A 14151-nucleotide genomic window follows, 5' to 3' on the forward strand; every position below is an offset into this window, starting at 1 on the left:
TTGGAAATGGGTAAATTTATAGAGGCTGCAATTTGTTGAAAAATCTGTTCTGCTTAATTCTTAGCTTCAGATGTTCTTGCTTTGATGTTATCAGATCTGTTACTTTGCTGAATCAACTCCAAAACTGGGTTTTATGTGAGAACCTTTCTTCACAAATCTTTTCATGTTTTCAGCAGGGCCAAGATAAATTGATAGCCAAAGAAAACAAAACAAAAATGTATCTGTGGAAGGTGGAAATGTTTGAGGAAAGAAAGAATCCTAGGGGAATTCAGGAATTAAAAAAATAAATGAAGAAGCCTTAATTCATGGCAGTAATTTTTAGCAGAATATCAGTGTAATGGGAAGCATGTGGTTAAGCAGAGACTTGAAATACTCTTTCAGAAGATCCAAGATGTACAGGTGCATGTCCTGTCTAACTGCACCCTTCCAAAGGAAAAGTAAAAGTTATCATATGATGGCCTTAAAGGAAAAAAAAAAGGAGTGTTAAACCAGAAGATCCTGGCTATCCTGTTCCTTTTGTTATTTCTAGAATAGTGACTTGTGTTGGTCAGAATCTTTTATTTTCTTTCATTTTATCGTGGGAAACTTTAGCTTGAATTGGTCGGACATACGTGAGCGCAGCTTGGGGTACACCATGCCTATTCCACAGGCAGGCTCTGAAAATCCTGCCTGTGACTCAGATGAATTGTAAAGACCATAATTACCAACAAAAGTTTCTTTTGTGCCCATTCAAAAATCACAAACAAGGTAAGAGGGAATGATTGACAACAGTTACGCTACTGATTGACAGAGAACCAAAAACTTGGTTTGTGACTTACTATGTTAGTTTTTCAAGAAGTGTTGACCTTTTTCACTATTATTCTGTTCTTTCTGATGGACTATTCCCAACTCCTCTATTGAGGCTAGAATGTCTATCTAAAATGTGTCTTTGTAATTACTGCCTATAGTCTGTATGTCTCTTTACAATGATATGCTTATTTGTTGATGCCGAAACAAAATTGAGAGATGCATTGCAATCAGACCTCCATGAAAGAATGTGTATCTTTTATATGCCTCACATGCTTAGCTATTGATTTCAGCTACAGATTTCACTCCTATGAAGTAATGAAGTGCCACATCCAAATCCTGCAGATTTACACTCACAGTTCTAGCTGCTAATAATGGAAGGCCCAAGGATATCAATGTGGTTACTCATGTGAGTAAAGATTTGAAGACTCATTTCCCATTCATGAATGAAATGGTTTGGGAAATGCACAGTTACTATGGTTCTCTTTTGGCTTAAAAACAAAAATCTCTACAAAAACAACCACTAATGAGATCTGCTAGAGGGGCCCAAGGATAGAAAAATTCAGTGATTTAACATAAGAATGCAGTATTAATATAAGAATGTGACAGCAGCGTTTTAGGAATTATAATAAAAATGTTCCCTCTCTTTAGCTTATTAACAGCTTTAGAAGCAAGGGAAATTTAATTAATCTCTTTGTGTTGCACCACTACATATGGCCATGACTCTTGAAATACCACCACAACTATGAGGTACTCCTTACCTTAAAAAAAAAAGTTAATTTAGGGTGGTCTTTATCACGTACTTGTATGTACTCTTAGTGATAAGTGTCACTCCTAGCAAATACAATAAACTGCTATTTCTGGTTAGGCTTCTCCTGGTTGTAGGTAGGCAAAGGTAACAGTATCTCCAGGGTGCAATGTTTATTTCACATCCTTGGTTTCACTGCAAGCAAACAAGAAGCAGGATGCCTTCTGTGGCAATTGATACACCAGTTAAGGATCCTCAGTTCTCTAAAAGAGAAATTACTCTGGTTCAATGTTTCTAAACTGTTCAACAGCATCCTTTATTTTACAGAGATAAAAGAGATGTATTTGCTGCTACTTCTCAAATTGTATTTTGGAGAAAAGATAGTCATCTAACTTAACAGAACTCACAACTGATTTTACAGGTCTGTATGGTAAAGGAACTATACTAAAATTGTTTTGCCAAAGAGTCCTGAAATTACCTGTCTGAAACACAGAATTGTCCATCCCATCAATTTTTAAAAGCAGACATACATGGACTTTTATATGGCCATTATTGTTGGAAAAAGGGCCTTGGTCACCACCAACATTACATTTATGCATAAAGAAGTAAATCTTGGCTATAAATGTCTTATATTGAGTTAAAGCAGAACAAAATTCCAAACACATAAGCAAACATAATATTCATTTATAAAATTAGAGCAATCTAAACATGTTCCAGCAGTCATTAGCTATCCACTCACTGTTTGTCACAACTGAAAGTTTATGCAGATCAAAACAGTAATATTGCTTCTCAAAACACATAAACATTTCTGTAAAAGAAGTTATGGAGGTGGGCCTGCCATACTGGTGTTCTGCTGGAGTTTGGTGATTTTTTGGTGAGTTTTTTCACATTTCTGGGTCTAAATGTCACATAAACAGTGTGTAGAGCAAAAAAAAATCCAAAAACCAAAACCAAACCAAACAAAAAACCAAAACAAACCAAACAAACAAAAAAACCAAAACAAAAACAAAAACAAACAAAAAACCCAACAAAAAACCCCCAAAACAACAACAACAAAAAAAAAACCCCCAAAAAAACAAACCAAAAAAACCCACCAAAAATCCCAACAAGAAAAAATGGCATGTCTTCTATATTATTTACATTATACTTATGTATGTATGTATAAACATTAATGAAAATTTATTAAGATGTACTTGGCACACTGCAGATTTTTCCAGCTGGTTTTGTTAGTATTCTTTTACTTGTACTCTGGCTTGCACCACTGTAAGATCTGTTCTTTGAATAGATCTGAAAAGACTCATGGAAACATCAAACATCTTCCATGTCAACTAAACACTTTCTATGTTTGTTATTAGGATTGTTAGAGGATTCACAAATCTTACACTTAGAGCTGAAGGCTGCCCATATTTGTAGGAATTACTACCTGGAGTGAATGCCACTAAGTCAGGCTAAGCATACTCCAAAAGGATTCTACTTGTCTTATTCTTTACAGGAGGAAAACACACCTGGGCTCTCCTGGGAAGCTGCACGTTGCAGACAGTAAGCAGCAGGAGGTCCAGACTGGTGGAAAAGTATAGGAATTAGCAAGCACTGATCCCACTTGACTGCCTGACAAAACAAGAGATTTTGAATGCTGCTTCAAAATCATCATTTTTCATTTTTTGAAAATGCTGTGAAAGTAGTCAGTTACCAATTCAATTTTTTTTACTCATGAAGTAATAGAATGTAGAACATGTAGAGTATTTTTACTTATATATTTCAATGATATTTATAGTTCCTAGATATGTCTCTAACTTTCAAAACTTTGCGATGGAAATCTGCATGGTTGCTGGTGCATCATTCTGTTATGCACATCCTCCAGCACCTCAGAATCACAGTGTGCTTCATATCCTGGGATTTTCTTGTTTTTAAATTCATTGTAAACAGGCAGATATTTAACTGCTGATTAGGAGATCATCTGCAGGACGCTTTGAATGTATGATCTGTGGCAGATGTAATTATATATGATTTAGGTTTGAAGAGTTCACACACATCCCACTCTCTCACTGGGATTTGCTTCAATAATACATGGCCATAACCCTTCATTTTTGAAAAGTTGTAATGTTTACAAGCATGTTGTGCCTCCTGGTTGGATGTAAGTAATCTTCATCTTTGAAATCTCAGTTCTTTCTAGCAAAGTACTATTCATTTTCCATGATAAACCTCCAGGTTTTAGGAGATTGACTTTTGGTCCAGTAAAAGTTAAAATTCATCCTGCAGGGTGTGGCAGACTGGGCAAGATGCTGTGATACTGATGCAGAGTAAAATGATAGAGATGTGTGGTCTTATCCACTTAAAACTGACTGAAATTTTAAGGATCTTTTGGTTGACATTCTGGGAAAGACCACTAGTGATTTCCTAAGGGAAAAGAACTTTTAGCTTCTAACAATACCTGAGTCTGTCCAAGCCCAGTACGCTGTTAGCTGACATCTATGGAGATTTGTAAGGATTTTTGAAGCTTTCTGGATTGCATAAGACAGAATAGTGAAATGGATTATTTTTACTTCCATGAATAGGAGTATCATAGTTCAGTGCTAAATAAAGGAATCTAAGGGTCAAGCTGTCAGTCAAAACTCATCTACATTACAAAAATGCAGGATCTTTTTTCCTGAGTTAGTCCTTCTTACCCAGTGCAAACCCAGTGTAGAACTGGGGTAAGAACCAATGTAAGAACTGAGACTTTGGGACCTCAAGGACTTTCAGAGCATTCTCAGGAGGCAAGTGAAGGAACAATGAATTTTGACTGCCTCTGCTTCTCTTAAATACTAGACTTTGCACTGAGTGCTACTCCATTTTGTGAATATTTTTGTACTCCACACCTTTTGCTCTCTAAGTCAATAATGGCTAGAAAGTGTTTTGAAATGTCAGTAGATGCTGAGAGAACAATAAGAGTGAAAGCCTGGAGAACATGCAATACAACCTGGTTGGCATTCAGTTCCAGATTAAGATTCTAAAAATTGGGCAACTGTACATAAATGTCCACATGTGATTCAGCTCCAGTGACAACTGACACCTGAAGTACAATTCTCTTGTCCAGACATGGGAATCTAGTACCACCAGAGATGCATTAAGGTACCTCAGACACCCACGTGGGACTGAGAGGTGACACAGGACATTGTGACACACTGCCTTCCTGGAGAAGTAGTTCTGCCAGGGCCTCTGAAATGAGGCCCCTATGTACAGACCCCTCAAAAGGGAGGCCATCTCAGCAGTTCTTCTCATTCCACTGCTCATGTGGACTCAGTGATCACTGGCTATAGTGCCAGCTTTCACAGTTAGCCTGTCTACAGGCACCCACAATCTGAATAATTGCTGATTTTTTTACATGTTTTTATTACATCACTACTATTGAAGTAAAAGAGTTATTTATGGACTAACATTAAAGTGTTCCTGTTCATTATGGTAATAGGAGGAAAAAGGAAAGAAGGAAGGAAGGAGGAAATTGTATTTGTCCTATCCTCTGAAGGCACCTATTTTGAATGCTTAAATTAGGACTCTTCATTGACTTTATAAACCATTGAGACCTATACAGACCTTATCTCAATTATTTTAATCCTGTATAAATCTCCAGCCAAGGGGAGACTCTCCTTGGACTGATTCATGTGGCCTTGGTAAGATGCTGAGCTGGTAACCTCTAGGACCAGTTGATAGAAAACATCAGGCATGCTCATTACATCTCAGGTCATCTGAATATTACACTTTCCTAAGGTTATTTTAAGTTCTGTTAATATGTTCGGACTAAAAGAGGTTTAACCAACAGTTTTTTCAAGATATCTATCATAATATTCTATTAATCTAATTTGGCATGACTTCTCTCTTAAATGATTGGAACTGGCTTCTAGATGTACCACCATTTGTCTTTTGCATGGGACCATCACCTCTGAGAAATTAAACTGAGGGAAAAAATGCTTTCCTTTTGTTATGTATAACTCACATGAAATCCTTTTGCTGACACATCTTTAAACTTTCACATTGTTATGCATATCTATAATGTTTGTCTAATGTATCCATGTGTATTTTGAAACAATATACATTTGCACTCCACCTCACAATTCCTTTGTTTTCAGAAAATTATTTCCCTAACTTAAAAAATAAACTATAAGTCATTGTCTGTCTTGGGGCCAATAGCTAGGGTTCAGATGGTAGGGCAATTATGGCAGGGTTTACCAATTTACATATTAATTAAGCATAGTTTGATGGATCTTGGTTAACATAGGCTCAGTCAACATCTTAATTAGTCAGAAGCACATAACGAGGTAGTGGTGCCTGTCTTCCAACCCCAGAGATTTTTTTGCCAAGCAAGTACAGGTTCCTCAATAGCTGTTTTCTATAGCATTGTTAAAGCTAAGACCTTAATAATTGCTGTAATGAGGGAAGTTCGTTAAAACTGTTTGGCCACGTGTAGAACACCTGAGGTAGCAAAGCATCTTCATTGGAGGGCAGATTCCAGCCAATTTGTAACCTGGATCAGGTATGATATCAAATAACACATTTGTGCCAAAATCACATTGAGCACAGAATATGTTTTTTAAGAACTGTGGATGTTTTTATCTGATTGATTAGTTCCACATGTATGCAGCCCCAGGAATCTCTCCACAGGAGCCCACATGGAATTGGGATAAGCACAATTTAAGTATGCCTTTGTAGTTGAGTAACCTGCTGGGCAGGACTTCATCTCTGGTAACAATGTCTCTCCTGATATTTTGTTTAAAGTCTTGCTAGTCTGCAGCTAATTTATTTTACAAGTAAAAATCAACTTTCTCCATACAGATATGTTTTAAAATTCCTTGAATACTATCAAATATTGTTTTCTAAAGCTGGGCTGCCTGAGGACTAACACCCAGTGGGACAAGGGAACGTTTAGAATTTTTCCATATTTGATTCCTTGCTGTACATCTTTCACTGCTGCAAAATGTACATAATACTATGTAGATGGAAATGTTAGGTGTATATTTATTTTTATTTTCAAGAGGAAAATTTTGTTATGAAATGTTCAATTTTAATGGGAAAAATGTTTATTTTATTGAATGAAACCAGAAAATTATCTCCCTTATTATATGTTCCCAGTATCACAAGTATGCAGAATAAAAGTGCAAATAACATGCATACTGTGTAATTTCTGTCCTTGCTTTCATGATAGCTGGTGTAAGAGCTGCTGGTGGTGACAGAGAGAAAAACATCTGTTTTGTTGTGTGGAATTGGCATCTGAGCAAAACAGGGAGCAATTTATGACCTTATATTTTCTACTGTCATCAGGCACAACATTGTGATTTTCTGCTTGGTTTCTGAGAAGAAGAGATAAGAACTATCTTTGAAACCATACCAGTCACTGCGTGAGTGTCGAATTCCATCCTGGCCTTCCACCCGGAGGGACTGATAGCACGGCCTCCCATATAGAAAGTCTTCCCTCACCGCAGAAATGCAGGAAAGTTTCCCTGAGATCAAAACCACTTACAAATTATGGGTATCTCTTGCCAAAATGGAGAGAATTTATTAGTGGAAAAGATCCAGGAAGCTTCCTTGGTCTATTTGCCTGCCAATGTCTTGTTATTTCTTATATCCTCTCAAAGGCTGCATTATATGCAATCCACTCTTGTAGGTTTTAGTGACAGTCTGGACTCTTATTTAGAGGTTTATTTTCTTGGTATTAAATATTCACTTCATGCTCATGTTTGTAGTACAAACCATTCTGCTCCCTTCAACTGAGGTCACTAAACAAAAGAACTACTCTGTACATAATTATAAAAACAGTTTAATTGCATTTCTAAATATACTGTAAGTTTCAGACAAATGCTGAGAATTTGTATTGAATCCTTTTGTGAAAAGCAAACTTATAAGGTTATTGAAGCCCTAATGTTTGCCATCATAAAAAAAAACATTTCGTGCCTTGAAATATGGAGTGATAGAAATTGCCTTGACATATAGAACTTGAAATATCTTAGGCTAAAAAAGAGCAGTTTGAATCTTTGTGGAGCCAGGCATTCAAAAAATTCAGCAGCTATCTTCAGTTGCCATATTGCATTAATGTAGACGCTACCAGCATTTCTTGACCTGAGTACATAGAAATTGATGGGTACATTTTTTTTTAAGCCTGAACACATATTGATAGAGCTCCCACTGAAGTTACTGCAGTCTGCAGATGTCATGTGGTAACTGAAAATGGCTGTTTGGATGAGTAACATGAAGCTCCCTAAAGCTAAAAATCTCGGTTTGAGTGGCTAAAAAATACAAGAGAAAGCATCTTAAACCTTTAAACACTGATTCTTGAGATGATTTTTGTATCTGGAGTTTGGATATTTTTTCAGCTATGGAGAGTAGTGCTGGAAACTCTTCTGTCTAAATCCACAAGGAAACTTTTCTAACAGATGATTTTAACTTCAACTTTACCTCCTCTTGAACATCAACAGAGGAAATTGTGCTTGGGCTCTGTTTCATCTTTTGTTAGATTCATATTACTAATATGTTTTATACTATTCCTTGTTACTTTTCCTTCTGATATCCATCCTGGATAGCTAATTAAAAATGGGGATTTATCTTTGCTAACCTCCATGAATCAAAATGACAGATTGTTTCACTGTTAATTCTAAAGGATAAGCCTTTTCATACATGCTTTCTGGAGGTTTGTGTCTTTCTGCATTATAGCAGAAGCTCACATACTTAGATTTAACCTCCAATTTCAATGTTTAAAATGTGAGATAAATCTCTACTTTAATGACTTAAATTTGGTGTCATTATAATGTTAAAGTCTGCAGAACTATCTTGACATTTAAAGAACATAAAATACCATCCCTACACACATAGACTGCAAACGTTTTTAAAGAGGAGGCACATCTAAAATACTTAATCACTCCTCGAAATTGTTAACAGTAAAAAGTGTATATTAATGTGTAGCCTGTTTTTCTCTGGAAAGTTATGGCACCTATTTTCAATAGTCTTAGAACATTATTTTCTAAAGATTTCTTGGGTTCTTAGATTAAATACCAAATTCAAGCCAATGCAATCAAGAAGCAAAGCAAAACATTAAAATGTCGTGAAGCTATGTGAACAGCATTTTCTTAAGATACTGAATTTGCAAGTCCCGAATTTGCAAGAGTGAACAAATGTTTTCTACAGTAGTATGGTTTTTCCATGTAAGTGCTTACAATGAATTTCAAATAGGAAAAGAGAGAAAAATGTTATGTCTCATACACAGAATTCATCATGTTGTTAAATCCCCATAATCAGTCATCCTCCTGGAAGTTTTCAAGTAGTTACACTGTAATTAACTTGCATTTGCAGAGTATTTTTCAGCATAAGGAAATCTGTACAAAGAGCTCCCATTTTACTGAAAGGATAACAAAGAGGTTCAGTGTTTTGATCTGATTCCGGAATTTCTGAGCCAAGTAGGTCTCTAGTGTTCATGATCAGAGGTCAGGACATCTTTCACATATGCTCTTCTCTCCCCCATGAGAAGAGGTTTTCCCAGAATCAGTCCCAGGGAGACATACTGGGGAAGCAGGTGGGGGCTTATTAACAGGACACATTTGTTGGAGTACAATTGTAGTCATTAACAATGCAGCCATTGAGCTGCATATACACAGAAAGTAAATATTTATGTGATTGGTGATCTATCTGGAAAAAGTAAAAAATGGGGGAAAATAATTTCATTTTGTTAGATGTCTGACTCTTTCTGTTATGCCATTTCTATGTTGTCATCTTTGGATAGAGCTGTAGGCTTGGAAATGCTAGATCAAATTGAAAAAATCTGAAGTTAAAAAAACCCAAAACCCAAACAAAAACCAACCAAACAAGCAAACCAGAAAAACAAAAAATAATTAAAAAAAAAACAAAACAAAACAAAAAAACCCAAACCCCAAAAAATCCCCACAAAAAAAACAAAAAACAAACAAACAAACAAACAAAAAAAACACAAAACAAAAAAAACCCAAAAACCCGAACAAAAAACCAAAAGCCTGAAGCAAAAAAGCAACCAAAAACCACCAAAATCAAACAACAAACAAAATTCTGGGAAAAATTCAGGCCAAAAAACCCCATCCAGCTGTAGCTGATACTGTTCAGCATGAAAAATGTGCTGTTAATGCTCTCTGTTTTTTTTTTTTTCTGTAGGAGATCATTAGAGGGCTTTATGTTCTTTCCAGACCAGTATAAAAGGCATTGAATATCTTGATGTGTCTCTATGAATTTGAAAGATATGACCTCCATAGGGGATACTACTGTTGGTTTTACACCATTAATGTTTTCCTCTCTTTATTTCTGCAGAATACCTGCATCATCTTTTAAAGTGGGAATTGCCTGGGGTGACAAATTGAATCTTGAATCTTTGCACCTGACGCCACAAGAGCCTATAAATTAGTCATGGACTAGGAAGATACAATCCTAAATATTTCTATTTCTCATAGAAAAAACAAACCTTGGGGTCACTAACAAAGAATAAAAAAACTAGACTTGTTTGCAAGAAAGCAATTAATTATTTACACACATGTGAGTATTTGCCATTAGCATCTTTAGAATTAGGAATCCTTATTCTGCTAGATTTACTTCTGCCCTTGAGAGTGTAGCTGTTAAGAAAAGGTATTTGTCAACTCTTTTTAATACTGGGAAAAGCAAGCAACAGAAAATATAATTCTAAAGCAGGGCTATATGTGTCCATTTTTTTGATCTTTCAGAAGAAACAAAGATTAAGCTATCTTGTTGTAAAGCTACAATAGTGTGGAATCACTGGTAGTGACCGTACTATCACCCATATGGTGGTTTTATTATTCTAGCACATTCACGGCCAGGATGAAGCAAATAAATTATTGAGTGCTGTGAGTGATTTCATTTATGTATATATGTATGTATGCATGTATGTCATTTTTAGAGCAAACAGTAGAGAAAAACCTTGCATCCTCATATGACTCCCGTGGGGAATCTTAATGCCATTCAGGTGGAGCTTCTATGTGCTTTCTTTCCCATTCATTGCCATCCACCCATCCATCATAATGCCTTGAGCAGTTTTCATCCATGAAAACTCCTTGCCATAGCAATATATAAGCTTTGTAAATAAAGTCTGGCATCCCTGAGGGGAACAATATAGACTTCTAGGAATTCTCATATATTTAATCTGGTTTAAGGCCTGAAAAGTATATTTCTGTAATAAAATATTTTAATACCTTTTTGTCCAGGGAAATTTTTTTTCCAGGGCAGGTGACCCACAGGACTGCTGCGGATATGAACATTTAGGGGTTTCAAACGGATGCAGTATGATGCAGGAATTTTTTTAAGATTACTCCAAGGGAAAGGACCCCACCCCAATCCTCCTCACCCCCAGTATCTGAGCAGTTTAAAAGCAGAAAGGTCCACATCATCCCTGCAGATATAGGCAGAAAACTCCCAATGGCTACAGCCAAAGCTGCATGTGTGCATCCAAGTGCAGTATTTTGGTTTTGAAAGTTAACTAGAATATGAGAGAACAGAATAGTGTTTTATATAGCACCTTTCATACTTGTTACAGCTTAAAGCATCTTACAAGGACACAAATGAGATACTGCTAGTATAGGGAGCATGAAAGAAGGCTGAGAAGGTATAAGGTGCTTAGCAGGAGATCAAAAAGCATTCCAACAAGCAGAGCTTGATTTAATTAAAAAAAGCAATAACGGCCAGAAATATTGATGTTATATTTCTTTTGCATTGTCTTTCTCCCTCTTTCTTACATGCATAAAAGATGACACCAAAATTTTGAGAGTTTATGATCCAGTGTTTTAACACTGTTAACTTCTTTTCCCTTAGGCCTTGTCTTCTGAGCATTCAGCAAGACCTGGGTGTTAGTTTTGAAAAACAAAATTTCTTCTCAGCTTTGGCCTTACAGTGTGAAACACTTTAGTCTAGTTGTACTGACATCATACACAGAGCTATGTAGTAGGATACGTGCAGTCATTTGGAGGCAAAACTCTCCTGAGCAGCTAAGCGGGGTGGGCAGGTTTCCAGCACCTTCTTTAGGTACTTGTGCTGCCTGAGCAGAGACATCTGAGTTGGCTCCATCTCTGTGCACTCAGGACTCGGGGCTGTGTGCCTGACCTGAGCTGACAAATCTTGTGAGGAGCTTGAATTCAGAGCCAATATTGTCACATTTAACTTGAGCATAGCACTGTCTTACAAGTGCTTCCAATATATTGGGCTCCTCCCATGTTGCTTCTTGCTGTGACGTGGGTAAACCTTCACTCTGCTGCCATAATTCAAGTCCCTGGTACCTGGAACAACAAGGTACATGGATCAAGCTCCATGGAGCATTGAAGACCTGCCATAAGAACCCAGCCACAGGGGAGATGCTGAGCAAGTAGATTCCTTAGTAAAGCTTGTGCTGAGATTTGGGGTAGCAGAAACGATGTGAGAGTTGATAAGCTTCTGGAGCCCAAATAAAGTTAAATTTTTAAGGCAAAAGGGCCAATCATTGTCTGGAGATAATGTATTTAGCTGGAAATTCCTGACTTCACCAACTGAACAATTTTTAGAATTTGTGGGTTTTCATAATCTATTTCTGATGCAACATGATAGTTGCATGTGCCTGTAATTTCCCTTCTGAATCAATTTGTGAGTAAGCTTTCTTGCAGTGACTGCATAGTTCTCATTGTTTACCAGTCTCTCTTCATATTGCTGGCATCAAGATCAGATTTATCTGATTATGTTTACTTAATTGTTTAATTTGTTAAAACATTTAATAGAAGGCTTCTGGAATTATATACTCAGTATTTCACTATAAAAATAAGCAATAACATGTGTATCTGTCTGCTACTGCATTTGCAGTGATAGGATTTGATTTGGGGCAGTGCCAGGAGATTGCGACTTTTGTAGTCTGGGTGGAATAGTTTGGATGCAATCAAGGGTTTTCTTGCTGTTTAGTCTCTGCCTTACAGTACACAGGAAAATGGGAGGTATTCTTAAGTAATTATCATAATAATAATATTACATACCTACAAGCATCCATACAGACATGCACACACTGTTTTCACAACTCTTATATATTTATATATATATATATATAAAACAGCCCTACTTTCATTGATTAGTAGAACTGCTTTCTTGCATGCTTGCTTGCTTTTTATACATATCTATATAACTGTTTACATATTCTTTCTGCCTGTTACCGTTTTTTAGGTGGGGGTGAAGGCCATCAATACTGTTGCTGCAGGACCCAGGTTTTCTAACAATGTAGTGACTGGGGCCCATTTTGCCTCATTAACTCACCCAAGACTCCCTATTAATCTGTAATTTTGCACTTGGTGTTGCAGTGGGAGCTGAAATGAAAATAAAATGAGGAGGTATCATAAGAAGCCCGGAGGTTTCTAAATGGTAGTGTTTTAATTAGAGTTAAGGGAACAATTGCCTTACTTTTCAGATCATACCAGCAGTCACAGGCAAAAGCCATCTCATGAAGTGGAGTGGGGTCAGGGTGCTGCTCCAAGGGGAAGCACTGGGAGAAAAAGAAAAGCTGGAAAGGAGGTCAAGGCAAGACCTCTGGGAAAAGGGACTTATTGTCTGCTCCAGCTGTTGAGTGAAGTGGCAAGAAGGGCTGAGATGTGGGACCCAGCCGGGAAGGAACAGCTTTCCCTGGGAATAGCTGCCCTTCTTTGCTCCTGTGGAACACCCACTGACACCCATCACCTCCTGGCAAACCAGGCAGCAAGGCCAAAGTTGCTCTCCTGCCCCCACCATCTGGCTGCTTCCCTTATGCACCTAGAGCTGGCTGCCATGGTTTCTGTGCTTTGTGTGATCCTGGCATAAAAAAGGAAAAATGTAACACCCAGAGATGTACACACATGTGTGGTTACACAAAAGTTTGCCAGTGATGGGCTACAGGAAAAGCAGCAGGGCAGGTAATGAAAATCTTAAAATGCTGATAACTTTGAATGTTCAGTTAACTGCTTTTTCCAAAAGGGAATGCATTCAGGATCAATGTGGTTTGTGTCTTTTTGACTTTTCCCCTTCCAAACAGCAAACAGGTGTGGGAAACAGGATAGCAAATGAGCAAAGATTTCTGTAGTCCTTTCCACTTAAAGAAATTGCAAAACCTGAGCTAAAACTAATGAATGCAAAGGAGCCAGCAGGTTGTTTAAAGCAACAGGTACTTAACCTGAAAGTTAGTATGCTTTGCACAACCTCCTCTGCATAGGAAGGGAGCCTGCAGCACCCTTCTGGCTATCACAAGACATATTAACACTTCCAGGAGCTCTCTGCCTAGGCTGGCATGAGCACAAAATTAGGTCTTTTTTTTACCTGTAGAGGAGAGCTAGCTTTCAAAAAGCATTAACCTCCTGCCAGACTCCACCTCTTTCACAATCATAATATTTTAGGTTAAAAATCATAACATGTTAAAGACAATTCTGCATGCCTTTTTTCTAGCCTCTGGCTTTCAAATTGTAGGGGTTATATTCAGGTCAGACTGTCAGCTCTCTCTCTGTAGCAGTCTAAAGGCTAAATCCCTTTCAAAAAAGAAAATAAATCTTCAGTTCTCACATAATGATTTGGTATCTGGAGCTGAGGCTTCACAGAAAAGATCAAATAGCCTAAGCCTTGTGACAGAACTGTAAGGAATGGCAAAG

General features: G+C 37.3%; 1 protein-coding gene and 1 long non-coding RNA gene across 3 annotated transcripts in view; one reads left to right on the top strand and one right to left on the bottom strand.

Annotated features, from left to right (window-relative positions):
- MID1 (midline 1) overlaps nt 1-14151 on the top strand; it is a 236795-nt gene that overhangs the window by 66569 nt on the left and 156075 nt on the right. The window lies entirely within an intron of this gene.
- On the bottom strand, nt 2610-5693 carry LOC135293494 (uncharacterized). The gene is made up of 3 exons (XR_010355608.1): nt 4494-5693; nt 3966-4035; nt 2610-3094 (listed from the first exon to the last, which is right to left on the bottom strand). It is a non-coding gene; the product is annotated as an uncharacterized LOC135293494 (long non-coding RNA).

Source organism: Passer domesticus, chromosome 2 (genome assembly GCF_036417665.1).
Source record: "Passer domesticus isolate bPasDom1 chromosome 2, bPasDom1.hap1, whole genome shotgun sequence".
Classification (NCBI taxonomy): Eukaryota; Metazoa; Chordata; class Aves; order Passeriformes; family Passeridae; genus Passer; species Passer domesticus.